The sequence below is a fragment of the Hypanus sabinus genome, chromosome 5, assembly GCF_030144855.1.
Source record: "Hypanus sabinus isolate sHypSab1 chromosome 5, sHypSab1.hap1, whole genome shotgun sequence".
NCBI classification, from domain to species: Eukaryota; Metazoa; Chordata; class Chondrichthyes; order Myliobatiformes; family Dasyatidae; genus Hypanus; species Hypanus sabinus.
Window position 1 is genome coordinate 94,176,398 of NC_082710.1, and position 25,460 is coordinate 94,201,857.

The window sequence follows — 25,460 nt, forward strand, 5'->3', positions numbered from 1 at the left end:
TTGGGTTTTTGCTTATTTTATTTTAGTTAACATCACTGAACACAGGGATCTTGGGATCCAAGTCTGTAGCTCGTTGAAAGTGGGTGCACCAATAGACAGGATGGTACAGAAAGCATAATGCATGCTTGCCATTGCTAGTCAAGGCACTGAGTTTGATAGTCAGGATGTGATGTTGCACCTCATTACAGGAAGGATGTGGAGGCTTAGGGCAGGTGAAGAAGAGATTTACCAGGATGCTGCCCAGATTACAGCCCATGAGCTGTAATGAGAGATTGGGAAAAATAAGGTTGTTTTCTCTGGTGCAGCAGAGGCTGAGTGGAGATCCGATAAAAATGAGTGGCTTAGAAGATGGAGTATAGAATAGTATGTTTTAGGAACAGGCCTTTAGTTCAGATATGTGCTGAATTAATTAAGCTAATGATGCCTAATTTACATTAATCTCCACAGAACATAAGTGTGTTCATAAGTTGATAGAGTAGATAGTTGGTATCTTTTCCCAAGAGTAGAAATGCATAATACCAAGAGGGCATGTATTTAAATTGAGGCCTTGATAACTTGAGAGCTACAGAGCCAGAAAAAAAGGTATTTTCTCAGAGGTCCATCAGGAGACAAATGCAAGGGATGGGTTGGTCAAAAACAATTTAACCCAAATCAATTGTTGGAGTGGGGCAGTGTTAGAGTGGTTCAGTTTTGTTAAGCATAGATGCGGGCTCTAAGTAGGTTTCCAGCCAGCTTTTATTTTCTGTCAGTACATAGATAGTGCGCTGAGAATAGGTCCATAGCAGCATGTTCCTTGTGTGAGATGTGGGAAGTAGTCACCTTTAAATTGCAGGAGGCAGGTACCTGGGTGACTGTCAGAGAGGGAAAGAGAACAGGCTGCCAGTGCAGGGTACCTCTGTGGATAGTATCCTTAATAATAAGTATGTGTAGGCAACCGTCAATCCCAGGGGATCATGGATCTGTGCCTCTGGTGGACTGTGTCCTTTCCAGGGCACAAAGCTGGGTGGGAAGATTTGAAGAACCGGCTGTTGCCCATGCAGCAGGTTCCCGTCTCCACGTCACTGTTGTAATCCAAGAGAAGGGCAAGTGCTTGTACAGCTTGGCACTGGTGTCATCACAGAGATTGCCAGAGTGAAGTTGTAAACAACATCAAACTGCCTCAGGAAGCCCGGCTCTGGACTTCTTCCTCGGGGTTTACTCCCAAAGCCTTTCCCATAGGTGGGTATGGCCGCAAGGCAGGGGAGGGTTAAAATCAGAGCTTTCCCTCTCTTTGGCGGGCTGCCACCCAAGGCTGATGAGCCCCACCTGCCCAAAATGATAAGTATACCACTTTAAATATTGATGTGGGGGATGACCTACCAGGGAGAAGCTGCACTGAGTAGGTTTCTGTGACTCAGAAGTGAAGAGAGCAGTGTGGGGGAAGAATAGGCTAGAAGTAGTGATAAGAGGTTCATTAGATGGGAAACAGAAAGGAACTTCTGTGGGCAAGAGTAAGTTTCCAGGATGGTTTGTTGTCCTCGAATGCTCGATCTTGGTTTAAGTCCACAGAATTCTTAACTGTGAGGATGAGCAGCCAGAGGTCGTTGTCCATGTTTGTACCAAAGAGATGGTAGTTTGGGTGATGAGGTCCTGCAAAGTGAGTTCAGGGTGTTAGGTTCTAAGTTACAGGATAGGACTCCAAGATTGTGATCTCAGGGTTGCAAGTGAGGCCCCAAATAGGAAGATCATACAGTTTAGTGGGTGGTAAGGTGTTGGTGCAGGAAGGAGGGCTTCAGATTTTTGGATCATTGGGCTCTCTTCCAGGGAAGACTGATTTCCTCATGAGAAGGCTTGCTAGTGCTGCATGGGGGTGGGAGGTTGTTTAGACTAGAGTTTCAGGGAGATGGGAACCAGAGCAACAGAGCAGATAGTGGAGTTGTTGTGGAGAAAGATGTTGCTAAACCTACATACAATGTCAGGAATCAAAAGGTTGAGCATCATGGAACTAATGCTCTGCATGCTCATAGGACTGTATATATTTCAATGCATGGAGTATTGTAGGAAAGGCTGGTGAGCTTAGAGCATGGATTAGCACATGTAATCATGACATTGTGTCCATCAGCGTAACGATTGCTAGTGTAATGTTCCAGTGTACTGTTATTTTAGACATGATAGAACAGGAGGGATTTAAGGGGGAGTGGTGGCTATGCCAGTAAGGGAAAATGTCACAGCAGTGCTCAGTCAGGAGGGACCGGACAACTTGTCTAGTGAGGCTTTATGGGTAGAACTGAAGAATAAGAAAGTTATGACTACATTAATGGGATATTATAGACCACCCAACAGTCTGCAGGATTTAGAGGAGCAAATTTGCAAAGAGATTGCAGACTGTTGCAAGAAACATAAGGTTTTGATAGTAGGTGATATTAACTTTCCACATATTTACTCGGACTCCTGTATTGTAAAAGGACTGGATGGGATAGAGCCTCTATCTCTTTCATTAATCAACTTCCCAGCTCTTTACTTCACTCCTCCCCCCCTCCCAGTTTCACCTATCACCTTGTGTTTCTTCCTCCCCCTCTCCACCTTCTAACTGCCTCCTCATCTTTTGTTCTCCAGTCCTACAGATTACAGAAGAGGAGGTGTTTGCAGTCCTGGGGGCACATGGATGGGCGGGGCATGGAGAGCTATTATCTGAGTGCAGGTTAACAGGACTAGACAGATTAATTGTTCAGCACAGACTGAATGAAGGTGGGCCAAAGTTTCAGTTTCTGTGCTGTAGTGTTCTATGACCCTATGACTGAAAAGCATCTGGGTGACTACTACTTAGCTTAGACTTCCAACAAGCCAATATACATTCTGCATTATAGTCAGTGTAGTGAGACGTATTAACTTCTGATTTGTGTTACAATTCATAAGCTGCCACTTCATTATGCAAAAATATAAAGTTCCACCATCTACTCTGCTCCCACACCAACTTTGCTTCTTTCTCAGCAAATGCTATCTGATCTGATGATTGCTTACAGTATTTCTGTTAAATTTCAGATTTCCAATACTTGCAGTTTTTTAAATCTTCATTATGAATAATAATGACTTATTCAAAGAGAAAAATCAGTATAGCTTGCAACTATTGCTTAAGTTATGCTGTGAAGAAAATAACTTCTCTCTTTCAAACACTTTGACTTCATGGATAGAGAGGTATTTAAGAGAGGAGCATGTCAGAATCAGAATCAGGTTTATTGTCTCTGATACTCATTGGTAAATTTGTTGATTTGTAGCAGCAGTACAGTGCAGGCATAACAAATCACTATGTTAAAATAAAAATAACTAAATAAGCAGTGCAAAAGATGACTAGTGCATTAGTGTTCATGGGTTCATAGACCGTTCTGCAATCTGATGCTAGAGGTGAAGAATCTCCCAAAACATTGTGTGTGTGTCTTCAGGCTCCTGTACTTCCTTTCTGATGGTAGCACTGACAAGAGGTACCACAAATATTCGGGTGGAAGTCAGAGAGAGGGGCAGCAACACTATTAATGTAACTTTCTTAAAGAAGACACCAGTAAGACACATAAAATAAATGATGAAAACAAATATAAGTAGCATGTCATCAATAATTCAAACTACAATTGTAATCTTCGGGATTCTGCCACAAAACGCCAGCCACTTCGATACTATAACAGACGAGGCCCCAGGCAATAGAAGAAGATCCTGGGCTGACAATAAGACATCATAAATTCATGCTCTGTTTTCTACTCTGTAGTTTCTATAATAGAAAGTCCAAGAGTACACACTTAAAATATTTTACATGTTCTGCATTTCCTCCAGTTTGTAGATTTAAGTGTCTAAATCCAAATCCCAGCTATGATTTAATTTATGCAGAATTTTTTCATCTACTTCTCTGCCACCATAATAATTCTACATCCTGTTCCCAGCTCAAAGATTTCATATACTATCTCATCAATTAAAGTGTGTTGTCCAACACGTTAATGCATCAAACGGTTGTCTACCATATATCAATCCTTGCTGCTAACATAGTAATGTCCTCTGGCTGCCTATTTATACCCTCCTGTAGTGTTCAATAGTACTCATTGTAATCCACTATACATTTGTTTTGCCAGCAAATATAATATCTTCCTTGGATTCCCAAAGTCATTTAATTTGTGCACATAGCAAATAGAAGTGTGCCAGTAGGTCCCAGTGGAACACTGTTTTATTCCTGTCCAAGGAGTGTGCTATTATCCATAGCCATTTTGTCTGACTGTGTTGTAACTAATTGGTTCTGGGGAAAGTGACCTAGAGCTAATAAGCTGCAATCAACACAAACAGTGAATGCAACAAATTTCAAGCTCCTAGAGCATACCAAATGGAGTCTAGAGGGTTAGTTGCTGACTATATTCAAGACAAACACATTGGATTTATTGCATTAGTTCAAGAAAGTGGGGCTGAGGTAAATTATCAGCTATGGTCTCATTGAATAGTGGTGCGGGACTTCATCAGCTTCTACTCCTTACGTTCTTACTTTTACTGGGTGTGTTAAGCAGGTTTTGAGTGCAGCAATTAGCATAGAAGAAACAGTCTACCCTGATGCCTTTGAAATCATTGTCGGGACTTCAATTAAGTTTGCTTGAAGAAATCGCTGGCAACTGTCATCAACATACAGTGTGATCTGCAGCACAAGGGTGTCACACACTTTATAAAAGCAGTCGTAGACGAGAGTGTCCCCATAAATTCATTCACACTCTTCTCTAACCAGAAGTCCTGGATGAACCAAGAGATCTGGAATTGGCTGAGGGCCAGATCAGTGGCATTGAGCTCTGGTAGCCAAGTAAAGCACAAGAGGTCCAGGTATGACCTTTAGAAAGCTATCTTACTTGTGAAGTAGCAATTCTGGACTAAACCTGAATCACTGAGGGATGCTTAACAGCTGTGACAGGGCTTGAATGTTATCACCTCCTACAAGGTGAAACCGAGTGATATAAGTGACAAGGTTTTGTTCCCAGATGAGATCAATGCCTTTTATGGTCACTTTGACTGTCAGAACATGAAAGCACCTTCCCGAACTCCCACAGACCTCAACAGTCTTGTAATTTCAGTCTCCTGAGGCCGATATGACACCATCCTATAGGAGGTGAACACATAGGAAGCCTCCAGCCCAGACACGTTACCTGACCGAGTATTAAACACCATGAGACCTTAAGACATAGGAGCAGAATTAAACCATTCAGCACACCGAGCCTGCTCTGCCATTTCATCAAGGCTAATCTCAGATCCCACTCAACCCCATTCATCTGCTTTCTTGCCATATCCTTTGATGCCCTGATTGATTAGGAAATTTAAATATATTCACCTTAAATATACCCACGGACTTAGCCTTCACCGCAGTCTGTGGCAGAACATTCCACAGATTCACTACATTGTGGCTTAAAATCTCACTCCTTACCTTCTTGACTCTGTTCTAAAAGGTCACCCCTCAATTTTCAGGCTGTGCCCTCTATTTCCGGATACCTCCACCATAGGAAACGTCCTCTCTACATCCACCCTATCTAGTCCTTTCAACATTCGGTAGGTTTCAATGAAATTCCCCCACATTCTTCCAAATTCTAGTGGGCACAGGCCCAAAGCTGCCAAGTGCTCCTCATATGTTAACCCCATTCATTCCCAGAATCACCCTTGTGAACCTCCTTTGGACGCTCTCCAATAACAACACATCCTTTCTGAGATATGGGGCCCAAAACTGTTGACAATACTCCAAGTGTGTCCTGACTAGGATCTTATAAAGGCTCAGCGTTATCTCCTTGCCTTTATGTTCTATTCCCCTTAAGATAAATGTTCACATTGCATTTGCCTTCTTTACCACAGTCTCAACCTGTAAACTAACCTTCTGGGAGTCTTGCACGAGGACTCTTTAAGTTCCTCTGCACCTCTCATGTTTGAACCTTCTCCCCATTTAGATAATATTCCACACTGTTTTCCCTTTTACTAAAACACACTATCATACATTTCTCAACACTGTATTCTATTTACCACATTTCCCCCCATTCTTCCAATTTGTCTAAGTCTTGCTGCAATCACATTGCTTCCACAGCACTATCTACCCCTCCACCTATCTTCGTATAATCTGCAAAGTTTGCCACAAAATCATTAATTATCTAAATCACTGACAAACAATGTGAAAAGTAGTGGTCCCAACACTGACCCCTGAGGAACTCCACTATTCACTGGCAGCCAACCAGGAAAGGCTCCCTTAATTTGAATTCACAGCCTGTCAACCATTCCACTTTCCATTCTAATATCTTTCCTGTAGCGCCATAGGATTTCATCGTGTTAAGCAGCCTCATGTGTAGTTCTTTATCAAATGCCTTCTGAAAATCCAAGTAAATGACATTCATTGCCTTTCCTTTGTCCACTCTACTTGCTACTTCCTTGTAGAACTCTTGACAGGTTTGTCAGGAAAGATTTTCCTTTACAGAAACTATGCTGACTTCGACTGACTTTATTATTAGTCTCCAAGTACCCCTAAACCTCATCCTTAATAATGGACTCCAACACTTCCCCAACCACTGAGGTTTGGCTAACTGGCCTATAATTTCCTTTCTTTTTTGCCTTCCTCCCTTCTTAAAGAGTGGAGTGACATTTGCAATCTTCCAGTCCTCCAGGACCATGCCAGAATCAAGTGATTCTTGAAAGACCATGACCAATGCATCTGTTATCTCTTCAGCAAACTCTCTCAAGACTCTAGGATGTAGTCCATCTGGTCCAGGTGACATATCGACCTTAAGATGTTTGAGTTTGCCTACCAATTTTTCCTTTGTAATGACAATGGCACTCTCTCCTGATCCCTGACACTCACAGACCTCTGGTGCACTGCTAGTGTCTTCTACAGTGAAGGTTGATGCAAAGTACCCATTAAGTTCATCTGCCATTTCTTTGTCCCCCATTGGTATCTCACCAGCATAATTTTCCAGTGGTCCAATGTCAATTCTCACTTCCCTTTTACTCTTTATATAACTGAAAAAAAAACTTTTGGTATCTTGCTTTATATTATTGGCTAGTTTGCCCTCATATTTCATTTTTTTCTCTTCTTATAGCCTTTATAGTTGCCTTTTTGTTGGATTTTAAAAGATTCCCAATCATCCAACTTCCCACTCACCTCTTCACTGCCCTCAACAATATCACTGAGCTGCAGAAGCAGTTCTTTAGAACTGTCTCTAAGGAGCTGCACCTCGATGTACCTGGTGCAGATGTGGCCAGTGGGGAGGCTGGTTGTCTCCTGAATATCCCACATCTGTCACTCAGAACAGAACACTACCCCTATAGACATACCCCCTATTCTCTCAAGAGTTAAATTAAAAAAACGAAATAAGAAATAAGGAATGAACTTACCCACTTACATTGCTTGTTCTTGTTGAAGCCCTGTTGAGCCAAAACCTTATCACTCTGACTCAGACTACTCCCAAGACCTATGCTGATCAACTGGCTGGAGTTTTCCCTGATGCCTTTGACCTCTTGCTTCAGAAGGCTTCAATTATACTGGAGCCCAAGAAGAACCTGATAATCTGCCTCAGAGACTGTTGTCCAATCGCACTTACATCCACAGTGATGAAGTGTTTTGGAAGGTTGGTGAAGAAACTGCCTGAGGAGAGATTTGGTTCAGCTCCAGTTTGCCTACCATCACATCAGGTCAACAGCAGTTGCCAATTCACTTGCTCTTCACTCAAACTTAGAACATCTGGATAGTGAAGGTGTATACATAAGAATGCTCTCTGACTACGGATATTATCATCCCCTCTAAACCAATGATCTAGATGATCCAGGCCTCAGTACCTCCTTGTGCAACTGTATCCTCAATTTCCTCACTTGGATTGGCAACAACACCACAATCACCATCAGCACAAGTGTGCCACAAGACCATGTGCTTAGTACACTGCTTTATTCACTACTGTGAGGCGAAGCACAGCTCCTGTGCCCTATTTAGATTTTCTGATGGCGCCACTGTCGCTGGTGGTGTTAAAGTTGGGAATGAATCAGCATATAGGAGGGAGACCGAAAATTTCGCAGAATGGCGCCACAACAACCTCTCACTCAATGACAGCAAGATCAAGGAGCAGATTATTGACTACAGGAAGAGGAAACTGGAGATCCATAAGCTTGTCCTCATTGGGGGATCGGAGGCAGAGAATGTCAGCAACTTTAAACCTCTCAGTGTTGTTATTTCAGAGGATCTGTCCTGGGTCTAGCACATTAGTGCCATTCAGTTTGTCTCTAAAACTCTGACAAACTTCTGTAGATGTGTGGTGGAGAGTTTATTGACTGGGTGCATCACAGCTTGGTATGGAAATACCGATGCCCTTGAATGGAAAATTCAATAAAAAGTACTGGATACAGCTCAGTCCATCACAGGTAAAGCCCTCACACCACTGAGCATAACTACATGGAGCGCTGTTGCAGGAAAGCAGGACTCCCACCATCCAGGCCATGCTCACACCTCAGTGGTGCCATCGAGAAGGAGTTTCAGATCCCACAGCACCACACTCAGGAACAGTTAATACCCTTGAACCAGAGGGGACCACTTCACCCACCCAGCAATGATCTGTTCCCACAACCTATAGACTCACTTTCAAGGACTCTTCATTTCACGTTCTTGATATTAATTTATTATTTATTATTTTTTTATCTTTGTACTCACTGTAAATGCCCACAGGAAAATGAATCTTAAGGTTGTATATGGTGACATACAGTGTATGTACTTTGAAAATAAATTTGCTTCGAACTTTTACTGCATATCCAAGCTACCAACATATTTTATGAAAAAAGTGTCCTAGCTTAGCTCTAAGAAACCCAGTGTTCACAGCCCTCTCATTATTAAAATTCTCCTTGATTATGCTTGTTGGCTTTCTTCCAGTGAATTGTCAAAATATCTTTTTGTAAAATCCATCTGGACTACATTGAATATGCTTCCCTCATTGACTATTCTTGTTACTTCATCAAAAATTACATTTTTGGACATGATCTAGACTTAACAAATTCATGCACCTTGTCTTTGATTAACCTCTCTGTCTCTCTAAATGCTAATTTACACAATCCCTCAGAATTTTTCCAGATAATTTGCACAGTGCTGTTGATTATATTCAACCAAGAAAGCCATCATGGGCACTAGCCTCCCCTGCACCCAGGATATCTTCAAGGAGCGATGCCTCAAAAAGGTGGCATCCATCATTAAGGACCCTCATCACCCAGAGTATGCCCTCTTCTCATTGCTACCATCATGGAGGAGGTAAAAGAGTCTGAAGGCACACACTTAACAATTTGGGATTAGCTTCTTTCCCTCTGCCATCAGATTTCTGAAGAGATATTGAACCCATGAACACAACCTCACTACTTTTTTTTGTTTTCCTCTTTTTGCACTAATTATTTAATTTATCATATATATATATATATATATCTATAATGTATTGCTGAAGCATAACAACAAAGTTCATGACATATACCAGTGATATTAAACATGATTCTGATTATTAAAAGTTGGTAAACCTATGGTTATACTACAGACATATTTGGGCTCTGATTTACATGCAAAGACTCAAACAGTTATAGAGCATGGAAACAGTTCCTGAAGTCCAACTTGTCCATCTTGACTGAAATGCCCATTGAACCTAGTCCTATTTGCCTGTTTTTAACCCATATCCCTCTGAACCTTTCCTATTCATGTTCTTGTCCAAATATCTTTTAAAAGGTGTAACTGTAACTACTACTTCCTTTATTCATTCCATATAGCCACTGTTAGAGAGTATTCTGGAGTAACGTGAATATGGCAGATGTTAATACAGAGTCATTCTTCAGTTCTCAATGTGGATTGTCAACTGCAAGCAGTTATTTGAGGTTAAAAGCATGCATTTGCTGTGTTTGTGGCTGCCCACAGCCTAAGAGATAGAGTTTGTAAAATGGTGACCATGAGACATTTGCATATGCAACAGCCAAACATAAAGCAATGGGGTTGTGTTAAATGGCTTGCATGAAACCAGGCGACATGGCTAAGATGTTTGCACCATTGTGACAGAGTTCAAGCTGGCAGAACAGGCTGATGTTGTCATTTAGCATATCAACCATGGCCACAGGCATAGTTGCAATCAATGGCTGATATATTGTGTACTCTAGCATCTAGCTCTCTGTTCTTCCGAAGATTTTTAAAGTATTTATGTCATCAGGGGTGTTTGAACATTCAGAAGTGTCTCCCACTGTAGATATGTAATTCAAAGGAAACATTGTCAACTCATATTATTGAAGTAAATTATGTAATTGTAACTATTGAAATTGCATTGAATCACCTATTATTACTATTGATTGATAAGAATGTGATGTACTTTGCTTTTTGGGGGACTCTACTGAGAGGGTGTCCATGAAAATGTCTGTTGTGATGAATAAAGACTTTCATATCTACAATTTCACCAATTTCTCTAGAGACTTAGTCACAATTACAACATCCCCTACCCACTGTGTGGAAAAACTGGTTCATCAGATCCCCTTTAAATCTTTCCTTTCTGACCCTAAACCTCTGCCTTCCAGTTTCACTCTCCAATGTCCTAGAAAAAGCCAATGACTATTTAATCTATGACTGTTATGATTTTATAAACCAATATACAGTCACCCATCAGCCAACTTTGCTTTAGGAAAAACAGTCCCTGTCTATCCAAACTTCCCTTGTAACTCAAGCCTTATACTGTAGTCCCTTCAAAATCTTTGTGAATCATTTCTGTACCCTCTCCAGACACATCCTTTCTGTAGTTTGGTACCCGGAACTGCACACAGTTATGATTTGTAACTTCAGAATATTAAATTAATTCAAATGAAGACAAGAATTCAAAAATATGGGTGTAAATGACAGAGAAACTGAGTGCGTACTTTACATTAGTCTTCACAGTGGAAGATATCTGCAGTATACTGGACATTCAAGAGTGTCAGTGAAGTGAAGATTGTGCAGTGAAAATTACAACTGAGAAGGTGCTCATGAAGTTTAATGGGCTGAGGGTGGATAAATCTCCTGGACCTGATAAAATGCACCTTCAGGTTCTAAAGGAAGTAGCTGGAGAGATTGCGGAGACATTAACAATGATCTTTCAAGAATTGATAGATTCTGGCATGGTACCAGATGACTGGAAAACTGCAAATGCTACTCTGCTACTTAAGAAAGGTGGGAGGTAGCAGAAAGGTACACCTGGAGACGCATGACAAGATAGACCAGAGCCAGCATGGTTTCCTGAAAGGAAAATCCTGCCTGAGAAACCCACTGCAATTTTTTGAGGAAATTACAAGCAGGGTAGACAAAGGAGATGCAGTAAACGTGGTGTACTTGGATTTTCAGAAGGCCTTTGACAAGGTGCCACACATGAGGCTGCTTAGCAAGATAAGAGCCCATAGAATTACAGGGAAGTTACTAGCATGGGTGGAGCATTGGCTGATCAGCAGAAAACAGAGAGTGGGAATAAAGGGATCCTATTCTGACTGGCTGCCAGTTACTAGTGGAGATCCACAAGGGTCGGTGTTGGGACCACTGCTTTTTATGATGTATGTTAATGATTTGGACTATGGTATTAATGGTTTTGTGGCTAAGTTTGCTGATGTTACAAAGATAGGTGGAGGAGCGGGTTGTGTTGTGGAAACAGAGAGCCTGCAGATATACTTAGATAGTTTAGGGATATGGGCAAAGAAGTGGCAAATGAAATACAGGCAGTTCCTGGGTTACATACGAGTTCCGTTCCTGAGTCTGTCTTTAAGTCAGATTTGGACGTAAGTCAGAACAAGTACATCCAGTATTATTTAGCGTCAGTTAGTCAAATGTTTGTCTTAGTATATAGTATATACTTTACCTTTCTATGCATATAAGACACTTAAGAAACGTATGTTTTCCAATAATTAACTGTGTTGCTTAATAATAATTGTTGCTTTCATCGGGGCAAGGCCTTTCACATGCTCCATTATTCTCACTTTATCCTTTAAAATTGTTCCGATCGTTGACTGACTGTAGCCTAACACTTTTTCAATGACCGATGGTCTTTCATCTCTTTCCAAACACTTTATTACTTCCACTTTATTTTCAATCATGATCGCTTCCTGTCAATGGAACAGAAACACTGTGGGCGCTGGGTCCCAAGCTCTGCTGGGCCCTAAGGACCACCGCACTGAATTCCCTGGGACCACACTGAGACAGGCTAAATGGGACAAGTGGGGGCTGTGCTGGGTTTGTGTATTTGATCCTCCACAATATTCTGTGTGGGAATTTAAACTGGAGGTGGCAATGTTTGTTTTTTACGAGGTCGAGTTGCGAGCTTGACATCATCCCGGTATGGATGGTACAGGAGTCACTGGATCGACATCAACCTGGCACGGGAGCGGTCTGTCACTAAATTGAACTCAGGAACCTCCGTTCTCCAGCACAGTGCTGATCTCACTGTGCCACCAGCCGACCGGAAGGGGGTGGGGGGGGGGGGAGAGTCAGGGTGAATCTTACTAAGAAAAGTTTAAGCCAAATACAAAGTTAAACACTCAACACAGTGTCAACGGCAACAACTTAAAATGGTGGACGGCGTCGTGATCCGACTTAAAATGGCGGACAACGTTCTCCTTCCTCGGTTCGTAAGTATGAGTTGTCCGTAAGTCGGACTTTCGTAACTCGGAGACAACCTGTACAATGTTGCACTTTGGTGGAAGAAATAAATGGGCAGACTATTATTTAGGTGGATAAAGAATTCAAAATGAGGAGATGCAAAGGGACATGGGAGTCCTTGTGCAGGATACCCTAAAGGTTAACTTCCAGTTTGAGTCAGTGGTGAAGAAGGCGAATGCAATGTTGGCATTCATTTCTAGAAGTATGGAAGAGCAAGGATGTGATGTTGAGGCTCTATAAGGCACTCATGAGACCACACTTGGGAATATTGTCTGCAGTTTTGGGTTCCTTATTTTAGAAAGGATATACTGACAGAGAGGGTTCAGAGAAGTTTCACAAGAATGATTCCAGGAATGAAAGGGTTATCGTATGAGGAATGTCTGGCAGCTCTTGGGCTGTATTTCCTGGAGTGCAGGAAAATGAGGGGGATCTCATAGAAACATTCCAAATGTTAAAAGGCCTGATCAGATTGGGTATGGCAAAATTATTTCCCATGGTAGGGGAGTCTAAGACAAGGGGCACGATTTCAGAATTGAAGGATGTCCATTTAGAACAGAGATTCAGAGAAATTACTTTAGTTAGGGGGTAGTATATCTGTGGAATTTGTTGCCACGAGTGGCTGTGGAGGCCAAGTCATTGGGTGTATTTAAGGCATAGATAGATAGGGCAACAAGGGGTATGGGGAGAAGGCAGGGGAGTGGGGATGACTGGAAGAATTGGATCAGCCCATGATTGAATGGCGGAGCAGACTTGATGGGTCAAATGGCCTACTTCTTCTCCTCGATCTTATGGTCTTAACTTTGAGTTTTATTTAAGTGAGGCATGCATGTACCATGTGGTAGTGTGATGACGTGTACAATTAACACGTTTTTACATATAACATAAAACTAACTATTTAACCGAACAAGAATGCTTAATCAAACAACATATTGAGAGGATTACTCAAACATAACTGAAATATTAAATACATAAAACTCCTGCCTGCTTAGCTATAAACCCCAAATCAATAGAGAATGTATTTTGACACTGGGCACAGTATACTATAAAATACAATTATCATATAAAGACATACATGCCATAAATCAAATTTTATATGATTCCATTCAGGGCTAAAGATTCAATTGCTGTGGAGGATTTCTTACTCTTGTGGGACAACATCTTTCCTGACAAGGGGGAATCACTCTGCTAGGCAGGTGAGACTGGTGGCTGTGAAACAATCTCGTGTTTCAGCGCCTCCTTCTTACTGATTAGTAGGAGTTGACTCTGAGACTGCAGGAAGTGGTTCTGACAGCTCTTTCCACCTTCCGCTCTCTGGATCTACTTTGCTCCCTTATACACACAATTCTTTCTGCTCACATTCATTTTCTCCATCGCTTCTGTGCTTTTTCTTCTTCTAGTTTGTGCATCTTGATTTTGGGAAGGTCCATTTAGTTCACTGGAATATTCTTTTGTTAATCCTTCTATTGGTCTCTTTAGAATTTGATCTCTCCTCTTGGTTTCCTCATCCACAACATCATCTGACAGGTTCTCTGCTTTCATACCTCCATTCACTCTCTTCTTTTTGGCTTTCTACTTTTCCTGCTGGGCTTTGGTCTTTGCATCTACTTTTACAAGCAGCTTTTTGTCTCCCACTTGAAGTTCATGCATTAACCTTAACGCACGCAGAATAGATTCTGGTTCTATATGCTCACAAAAGCTGAATGCCTGCAACTTTCCTGAAGGTCTTTGAATGTTGTTCCAGCTTAAAACCAAGCCACATTTCACAATCAGCTACCTGATCAACATACCAGAAGCTGTCGCAGATACATTGCCTTTGAAAACGTAGTCAGACCACTGCTTTCATCACTTTCATGCTTCCTCTGAGCAGCACGGTCCTTCGTTTGTCCAAGATGCTTTCAACTACAGGCACTGAGGTTGGCACCAACACCTGTTTGTCCTCTTTTGGCTGACAGTTCATGGTGTTCAGCATGGAAATAGTAGTGGCATCATCCAGTAACTTTCCTAATTAGCTTTCAGTTGGCTTCATTGCAGGAAATGTGGCATGCAAGTGGTAGATGGATCTCCAATCAAATTGTAGTTGTTTCAGCTAATCAATCACACCACCAGACTACTGGTCCTTCTGTTTCTACCACATACAAGCTTACTGTGGCTTGTTGGTTGTTGAATTTCACAGCTACAGATGCCATTCCCATAGGAGTTATCTTTTCTCCAGTATAAGTTCTTACTGGATATCTGCACACTTCAGTTTGGTATCTTTGAAGTGCCTTCTAAACTTACTTTGTGGAACGACTGAAACAGTCGAGCCAGTGTCCAGTTCCATTTTAATTATTTGTCATTCACTTCTGTCATAAGCCATATTGTTTGTCTATATTAATTTTCATATTGTAAATCTCAAAGCTAGTCATTCCTGTGTGACTCACGTCATTATCAGATTTTTCATCAACATAATGCAGATTAATGCTGTTTTTGAAACTGTAACGACTTTTTATCTTTTTCTCTTCTCTGTGCAGTCCATTTATTTTTGTTTGTCCAATATGCTCTTCGTATGCATTTGCTGCATTTTTCTGCCAGCTCCAAATTAAACCTGCAATGGTCTGGTGTATGTGAGCCCACACCACAATGGTAACGGAATTTGTTTGGCCAGGCTGGTTTCTCTTCAGATGTTCCAATTTTATTCACATTCAATTTCACTCCTGACTGTAACTCAATGGCGTCTTTGTCTGCTGTTTCCATTGATTCAGCGATTTCCACTGTTCACTATTTATGAAACCTGAATTCTTCCACTTATGGCCTTTTTTGAAAACTCAGTTGTGTCTTCCCTTCTGAAGAACATATGCTGGCTTCTTTTGCTTTAAACTTGACCATCTCTTCATGTGTTGTGCTGTTTCTTTTACACTCTGCTATTTACTCGATGTTCCCCTGCATTTTTTTTTTTGTTTGACTGTTTCACTGTGCTTGAAATGCCTCAGGTTTGCTTTAAAAATACCTTGTCATCAATATTATGTTTTCTAACTTCAGAACATTGAATGAATTCAAATGAAGTTGGGAATCTGACAATACGGGTGTAACTTTAAGTTTACTTTAAGGGAGGCACACACATATCATGTGATAGCATGACAACACATGCAATTAATGTAATTCTACACATAACTAGTAATAAATTAGTTAAACAAAAAAGAATGCTTAATCAAAAAACATATTTATGGGATTATTCAAATAAAACTAGTATGTTAAATACAGAACACACACATAAACATAGTCCAACCAATGCTTTTTTAACATGGCTTCCCAACTTTGAACTCAGTGTTACGGCCATTGAAGACAAGCATGCCATAGGCTTTTATCACCTTCCTGTCTGTGTCACCGTGATGTTTACTTACACTAATTTCTACCTTTATACACACCAGGTTAAGATTTTACAGTCTCTTCATCTTTTTCAGACCATAAGACCATAATATATAGGAGCAGAATTAGGCCATTTGGCCCATTGAGTCTGCTCCAACATTTCATCAAGGCTGATCCAATTTTCCTCTCAGCCGCAAGAAGCCGCAGCCTTCTCCCCATATCCCTTCATGCCCTGACATATTATGAATCTATCAACCTTTGCCTAAATATACATGGCCTCCACAGCTGCTTGTGGTAATGAATTCCACAGATTTACCACTCTCTGTCTAAAGATATTCCTCCTCAGCTCTATTACAAAAGGACATCCCTCTATTCTAAGGCTGGGTCATCTGGTCTTAGACACTCCCACCATAGGAAACATCCTCTCCACGTCTACTCTATCAAGCCTTTCACCTTTCTTGCCATTTTCTCATATTTCACTCTATCACATTTTATCAATCCCTTGCTATCTATTGCTGAACTCCAATATTTTCCAATTTCTCAGCTTTACTGTTCGGGATACCAAAATTATAAGCTTCTTCCTATAATAATACTATGCTTTATAAGACCTGTTGGATAGCTTTAGAACACCTTTCCCAAGAGGCTTTGACTCATGAAAGGAATATATGTTCATCTCAAATTATGAGTAATCTATTTAAATATTTATAATCCATTTAAATTGTTTATCTGCCGACATAATTTTCAAAGCCATGTTTTGAAATAATGTGGACAACATGCCTATATATATAGTTTGCTTTACTAATTTCAGATATAACTTGTCAATATAAAATTCTATTAATTTATGATCACTTTCTCCCAGAGCTTCCATTATTATAAGGTTATTAATTAATCATGCTTTAAGCTTTGAATTCCCAGATACAAAGATCATGAAAATGTCATGGACTGTTAGAAAAATAAATTAAAAGTGCTGATGGATTGTTAGTCTTTAGAGCATAAAAGGATACAAATTGTGCTATCATTTTACTAAAGTCTGTTTAGAACAAAGCTCAGTTACTGTAAGCAGTTCTAGACACTCAATTACGGAAGGTACTTTAGCTTCACTGTAAATTGACTGAAATACTTCCTGGATCTCATGGATTAAAGTGCCATGTACGATGTGAGTCAGCATGATCCTTTCATGACCATGATTCTTGTCAAATTTTTCTGCAGAAGTGGTTTGCCATTGCTTTCTTCTGGCCAGTGTCTTTATGGGACAGGTGACTCTAGCCATTATCAATACTCTTCAGAGACTGTCTGCCTGGCATCAGTGGTCGCATAACCAGGACTTGTGAAATGCACCAGCTAGCTGCTCATACGACCATCCATCACTGTTCCCAAGGTTTCACATAACTCGGATTGGAGGGGCTAAGCTGGTGCTACACCTTGCCCAAAGGTGACCTGCAGACCAGCGGAGGGAAGGAGTAACATACACCTCCTTTGCTAGAGATGTATCTGCACTCTGATACCAATTTGCTAGAAAAGTAATTTTTGTGAATTGGAGAGTTCAAAGAGCAGTAAATCTTTCTGGAGTGGTTAGAAGGATTGTTATGCTTTGTGTTGTTCAGCAAAACAGAAATCCCTTCTGATTTTATCATTGATATAGACACCTTAGGGAATAGGTCAGTACCCTTTAGAATGAATATGAAGGTCTGCAGGATGTTTGAGAACAAAGAATACAGCACAAGAGTACATCTGGATGAAAGTGCAGTTTTTACCAGTCATTACTTTTAAATCTGAGAAGTAGTTTCCCAAGAGTATTAAAGATCATGGATTAAATGTATGTATATGTGTGATAAGTTCACAGGTCAGCTGTGATCTGATGGAATGCCTGGCCTGAATCCTGGTCTGTTCAGGAATTCTCTACAACTAATTAGCAGTATGGCTATATGTTTAGTCTTGGACATAAAGTCATGGAATACAGAAACAGACCCGTTGATTACTATGTTCAAACCTACCATTTTCAAGGCCATTTCACTGTGTGGGTCATGTGTATCCTGGAGTCTATTGTAGCCACCTGCTGGCAGTCTCTTTTTATGGTGGGCTTGGCATGTTGAAACCTTCTTCCTGTTACGCATTACATTACTAGGATGTTGGTGAATGTGGAAGTTTTACTTCTCTCCTCTGCACATTCCTTCCCTTCCATGGCAGTCAGAGTGTGTGTTGCTGCCTCCAGGGTGCGTGGTTTTGAGGGTTAATGCTACCCTTGGTTGTTGCATGAGAATTAAGCTTCTCGTTCTAAAAGGACCATTAAGAAGCAATACTTGAAAAAGGAAATTTAAGTTCAGCCTTGTCATGACATCAGGGCATTTTAATTTATTTAACAAACTAAAAGATAGTTTCATTAACTTCTGCCTTATTGAATGTTTAGATAGAATAGTCTCATGAACGGCAAGTAAACTGAATGAGCTGAGAAAATATAAATTAAAATAAGAATAAACAATGAAAGAATAGAGAGGTTTCCTGTTACTCTGACAAATTGAAATCTAATAAGCAGATTGCAAAGTACATAAAATTTTCTGAAATTTGTCATTTTAGTTCTTATTCTTATTATTATGGATTGTCCGATCTGTAATAACTGATCGGTCATAATATAATTTGTGGTATTCTAACTCTAAAACTGGATCAGGCTTGTATTTATAGTAAAGTGTGATTTCATTTATGAGTTTGTATTTTAAAGCAAGATTTTGATGAATAATGTTTGCCGCCTAATTGTGCCTGTATAGTAATCAGATTCTGTTAAGCTGCTACAGGATCCTGTAATGTCTGCTTTTTCTTTGCATTTTGTACATGTATCATCTTGAATTGTTTGTCTTTTATTACATATTTTTGATCATTTTTGTGTTAACCACCTGGTCCTGTATTGCCACAAGGAACCCTCTGTTTCTGGGAAGAGGTCTCCAACTCTGAGCCAGGTGTTCAACACTTCCTTGTTGACACCCAGTCTGCTCAGATCGTGGGGATGTCTTCCATGGAGGGCCATGCTCTTCCAATGGTTAACTTTTTCTCCGATAGTGATAATATCTTCATTTTTCTGGGTTGTACTCTCACTTAAGTTTAGCGGTGTCCTGTTGGAATTGCATATGCTTGCATGTTTTCATTGATGGAAGTATATCCTTAGAAGTTTTATCTGACTGTCGTGTAGATTTTTCATGTCTGTAATTCCTTTTCCTCCTTCTGTCCTAGGTAGTGTTAAGGTACATAAAGTTTTCTGAAGTTTGTCATGTTAGTTCTTATTTTTCTTTGTAACTTTTCCAGATCTGTTTTGGACCAAGATATTACGCCAAAAGAATACATTAACATAAGTGTAGCAAAGGTATTTATTACCTTTGTTACATTTTTACTGTTCAGCTCTCTTTGGCATATGTTCTTCAGCCTTAAAGTAAATTCTGTCAAAAGTTTTTCCTTTATCGCACTGTGATCTGTTTTCTCTCCTAGTTGATATCGTAGACAATTAATATGTTTCATATTCATCCATCAGTTGTGCTGTATCCTGTCGCTCTGTTTTGTATTCCATTAGCTCTATTGTACCTTTCTTTATGTTTACTGTTCTGCACTTATCCAGTCTGAAGTTCATGTTTCTACCCTTCAAAAATAGTTCCACTATTTGAATTAGTTGCTTTAGTTAACTGATGAAGGAGCGTATAATTTCAAATTATCCATGTGTTAAGGTGCTGCTCATTGCATTTTTTCTGATTCAATACCCAATTTTTGTCCAATTCAGTAAATTAGAGAGCGGGTTTAAAGCGAGACAGAACCACAAACGAGAAAATCTGAAGATGCTGGAAATCCAAGCAACACCCACAAAATGCTGGAGGAACTCAGCAGGTCAGGCAGCATCTATGGAAAAGAGCACAGTCGACATTTTGGGCTGAGACCATTCATCAGGGTTCATCAGAATCACAGCAGACTTAGAGAGTAGTCTTGGAAAATGTTTTGGTTTATTTTGATCGCAGTGGTTGTTCTTTATTGGTTGTTAATCGATACGGTGATTACTGTATATCAATGCTTCATCAGATGTTGCAATAATTTCACAAGTATTGGTTGTAGTTTATACATATTGAGAAATTCTACTAACCATGACAGAATCAAATGCCTTTTGGTAGTCAATATAGCAACATGACAGATTTCTGCTTTTCTGCCAGGCTTGATTTAGAATTACGGAATCTATTATCAGTAGTTCTTTACATCTTTTCATACCCTTACAGCATCCTTTCTACTCTTCTGTAAGTACATTCTGGTTATCTAAGTGAGTGTTGATCTGTTGCGAGATACATGATGTTACAATTTTATATATAGTTTGCAAACAATTAATAGGATGATATTTTGATGGATCTTTTGTGATTTCCCCTTCAGGTAAAAGATATGTTTTACCTTCTGTCAAAAATTGAGGCACTTTTTCAGTATTTTTAAGGAAGTACTGGATTAATAGGTAGGGATGAAGTCAAATTAATTCTTATAGCAATAATTATGGATATTATCACTTCCAATACTTTTCCAGTTGTGGGCATTTTTTCTATAACCTCTTTCAGCATATCCATTGTAACTTCAGGTATCTGCTTTTCTTCAATCATTTGTGTACATACTTTTTCCTCCCTAATCCAGCTGGATTCTTGATTGTGTCCCACCCTTTTTGACTAGGTATTAGAGCAGAAGTTCATTATCTCTGTATTTGTTGGTATTATTATTATTGAGATACAATGCAGAACAGTGCGGTCAGTGGTGGGTAAATTAATGGAAAGTATTCTTAGAGAAGGTATATATAATTATCTGGATAGACAGGGTCTGATTAGGAATAGTCAACATGGATTTGTGCATGGAAGGTCATGTTTGACAAATCTTAATTGAATTTTTTGAAGAGGTTACTAGGAAAGTTGATGAGGGTAAAGCAGTGGATGTTGTCTATATGGACTTCAGTAAGGCCTTTGACAAGGTTCCACATGGAAGGTTCAATCGTTAGGTATTAATATTGAAGTAGTGAAATGGATTCAACAGTGGCTGGATGGGAGATGCCAGCCCCTTCCAGCCATGCCACCCATCAACCCCCTAATCACGGCACAATTTACAATGACCAATTAACATATCAACCAGTACATTTTGGGCTGTGGGAGGAAACCAGAGCATGTGGAGGAAACCCACGCAGTCAGGGGGAGAACGTACAAGCTCCTTACAGGAACCGGTGGGATTTGAACTCAGGTTGCCTGTACTGAAAAGCGCTGTGCCTACACCTACACGTCCGTGCCACTGTCCCAGCACCTCTTACATCTAATCGATCAGGAAGAAGGACACTGGTTTCTCACCTCAGCTGAAAGATAGCACCTTTGTTAATGAACCAGCATTCAGTCTTATTCAGAAGAAATACAAAAAAATCATTACAAGTCTGCATCTCACAGACAGCTTTACTGGAACAAACTGCTGTTTATGGGAGTTTGCTCAGCCTGGATTGACTGCTGTACTTTGTTTATCACAGCAGTTTCAGCACATTAAGAGTTATTCATTGGCTGTAATATTCTTCGGGCTCCCTTGAGCTCTGAAAGGTGCCACATAGATGTAGGTCCTCTTTTCAAAGCTGATGTGTCAGCATATACTCAGGTTCTGAAATGGGACCTGACCCTATAAAGTTGTGGAATTAGAAGTGGGAGTTCAAACAACTGGACCCAGTTGACATTTATGAAGTTATTCATTGTGCTTGAAGCATGTCAGATGAACAGCAACAAATCTTTGCAAATGTGGAGAAGTTAAATGATGTCCCTCGGTACACTAATACACATGTCAGCAGTTTGCTAGTCTGACTGAAAACATGGTCTGATCATGCCTTAAAGCAGATGTTAATCCTCTATTTCGGGAAAGACATGCTGGAATGTTTATCAAGCTACTGTGGTTGAAAATATTATGCTCAGTACACATTTCCTGGATAATAGTCATTTAAGTGCTTTGGCAGTTGTCTTGCAAAAACTCAAATAACTCATTGTGATAGTATCACAATTCATTTGTCAAAATAAATCAAATTTTAAAATTACCAATCACAGTCCCAAATCGACTCTTGCACTGTCATTAACTTCAGCAGTTGTTCAGCAGCTTCTTCTCCAATGTAAACCATGATAATTAAAGAGAAAGCAAAGAACAAGCTGGTGTTTTGGTTGAGCACCTTCAACTAAATACTTTCTTCAGTCCATATAAAGCTTCCCGCCCAAGACATCAACTGTCCTTTTCCCTCTACACATGCTGCCTTACCCTCTGATTTCCTCCAGCAGTTTGACTTTTGCTCCAGATCCTAGCAACTGCATACAGAACACCGAACAGTCCTTCAGAGGACAGCGCCCTTCAGTCCACAATGCTTTGCCAAACTCATTAAATTTCAGTAACATAGGACAACAAAGATTTTGCTCCCTAAATACTTATGGGTATACCTTAAGGATTTTGGGCTGCTGATCACGAAAGTGGCCAGGAAATTTCCCTACCACACACCATTTTTTTTGAAATTGCCTGTATTTGTTATTTCAATTCATAATTTGTCGGAATAACTGATACTAAAATCAAGAAAGGCATTTTTGTTGGTCTACAAATCAAAAAGGTCATCAATGACAGGCAATTCAAAGAAATTCTACTGGGACCAAAGAAGATCGCATGGAAGGAATTCAAGCATGTTATTCAAAAGTTTCTTTGTAACTACAGAGCACCAAACTACATATCCAGATGAGCTAAAATATTATTATGATCAATTCGATGTTGCCAATACTGAGTCCCTGAAGAGAGCCACTGATGCGACCGGTACCTTGGTCATCTCTGAGGCTTCCAACGAGTGGACAGGATGGCATCTCAAGGCAGGTACTCAGAGTGTGTGCAGCACAACTGGCAGGTGTGTTTAAAGACATTTTTAATCTCTCCCTCTCCCAGTGTAGAGTGTCCTCCTGCTTCAAAACATCCACCATTGTCCCTATGCCTAAAAAGACCAACATAACGTGTTGGAACACCTGGCGTCCTGTCGCACTCACCTCAATAATAAGCAAATGCTTTGAAAGGCTGGTCAAGGATAACATCTGCAGCATGCTTCCACCCAAACTGGACCCGCTACAATTTGTCTACTGACATAACTGATCATCAGATGACGCAATAGTCAGAGCTCTACACACCATCCTTACACATCTGGAGAAGAAGGACTTGGACTACAGTTTAGTATTCAACACCATAATTCCCTCCAGGCTCGACGAGAAGCTCAAAGACCTCAACCTTCACCCGACCTTGTGTAGCTGGATCCTGGACTTTCTGTCAGTTTGCCGGCAGGTGGTAAGAGTGGGCTCCTTCATTTCTGCCCCTCTACACAGGTGGCCCTCAGGGTTGTGTCCTAAGCCCCCTTCTTTACTCTCTGTGTACCCATGACGGTGTCGCCATCCACAGCTCAAATCTGCTAATTACATTTATTGACGGCACTCCATTGATTGGCCTAAGCTCAAATAATAATGAGGCAGCCTACAGAGGAGAAGTCACCACCCTGACACAGTGGTGTTAAGAAAGCAACCTCTCCCTCAAAATCGCAAAATCAAAAGAGATGGTTGTGGACTACAGGAGGACTAGAGACAGGCTAACCCCTATTAACAGCAATGGATCTGGGACTGAGAGGGTGAAGAGCTATAAGTTCCTTGGTATAAACTTCACCGAGGATCTCACATGGTCCGTACATACCAGCTGTGTTGTGAAAAAGGCACAACAGTGCCTCTTTCACCTCGGACAGTTGAGGAAGTATGGTATGGGCCCCCAAATCCTAAGAACTTTCTACAGGGGCACAATTGAGAGCATCCTGACTGGCTGCATCACTGCCTGGTATGGGGACTGTTCTTCTCTCAATCGCAGGACTCTGCAGAGAGTGGTGCAGACAGCTCAGTGCACCTGTAGATGTGAACTTCCCACTATTCGGGACATTTACAAAGACAGGTGTGTATAAGAGCCTGAAGGATCATTGGGGATCTGAGTCACCCCAAACACAAACTGTTCCAGTTGCTAAAATCTGGGAAATGGTACCACAGCAATATAGCCAAGACCAACAGGCTCTGGGACAGCTTCTTCCACCAGGCCATCAGACTGATTAATTCATGCTGATACAATTGTATTTCTATGTTATATTAACCATCCTGTTGTACATACTATTTATTATAAATTGCACATTGCGCATTTAGACGGAGACATAATGCAAAGATTTTTACTCCTCGTGTATATGAAGGATGTTAAGTAATAAAGACAGTTCAATTCAATACGTGTAGCTGGTTGACAACATGCTTCAAGCATACAAAACCATTAAGTGCAACAGTCACTAAAGATTAATTTTCTGCATTCCCATTTGGACTACTACCTTGCAAATCTTGGTGCTGTCAGCGACGAGCATGGTGAAAGGTTTCACCAGGACATTGCAGTCTTGGAGAAACAGCATCAGGGCAACTGGAATCCACCAATTCTGGCAGATAAAAGTGTTCTGAAATTATATCTGTGTTCAACAAGCAGTCTATCATAAACAAAAATAAAAATTAACAAAGCAACACTTCCAGAAAATTTGCTGTCCGGTGTAATCCAAAGCCCAACTAATCCCTTCTCCCTACATAGTACCCAGAACCTCTCATTTCCTGTGCCTATCGAAGAGCCTCTTGAACACCTTTTACAATTTTGCCGAACCACCACCCCACACAGTGCATTCCAGGTGCCCACAACTCTTGGTATAAAGGATTTGCTCTGCACATACCTTTTGAACTTATTTCCTCTCACCTTAAATACATGCCTTCTGGTATAAGATATTTCAAACCCGGGACAATGATACTGGCTGTGTATTCCATCTATACCTCTCATAATCTTATAAACCAGCCCATCAGACTCTTTGAGATCTCCACTCAGAAGTTGCTGATACAGCCAGCTCCAACATGGGCTACCATCGAGGATATCTCTAAGAGGCGGTACCTCAACAAAATGGCATTCATCATTGAGGACCCTCACCACCTGGGACATGGCTTCTTCTTGTTACTACTAATGGAGAGGAGGTACAGGAGCCTAAAGACCTACACTTATTGTTTTAGAAACAGCTTCTTCCTCTCAGCCAACAGATCTCTGAATGGTCTATGGACCCATGAACAGGACCTTGAGATTTCCTCTTTATTTATTTATGTTGTAACTTATTGTAAAATTTTATGCTTTGCCTTGTACTGTTGTCACAACATATATCAGTGATAATAAATCTGGTTCAGATTTTCTGATGCCTTTTTAACTACCCTATTAATCTGTGTAGCCGCTTCGAATGAACTATGCACTTGAACCACAAAATGGCTCTGTAGGTGCAAAGTTGAAGGACAGGACCTCCAGGGTTGCAATCTCAGGATTGCTACCCGTGCCATGTGCTAGTGAGGCTAGAAATAGGAGGAAGATAATGCAGCTAAATATGTGGCTAAGGGGTTGGTGCAGG

General features: G+C 40.6%; 1 protein-coding gene across 1 annotated transcript in view; it reads right to left on the reverse strand.

Moving 5' to 3' along the window:
* The window catches only part of nxph2a (neurexophilin 2a), a 165,252-nt gene that overhangs the window by 7,906 nt on the left and 131,886 nt on the right, over positions 1–25,460 (reverse strand). The gene's annotated exons all lie outside the window — the stretch shown is intronic.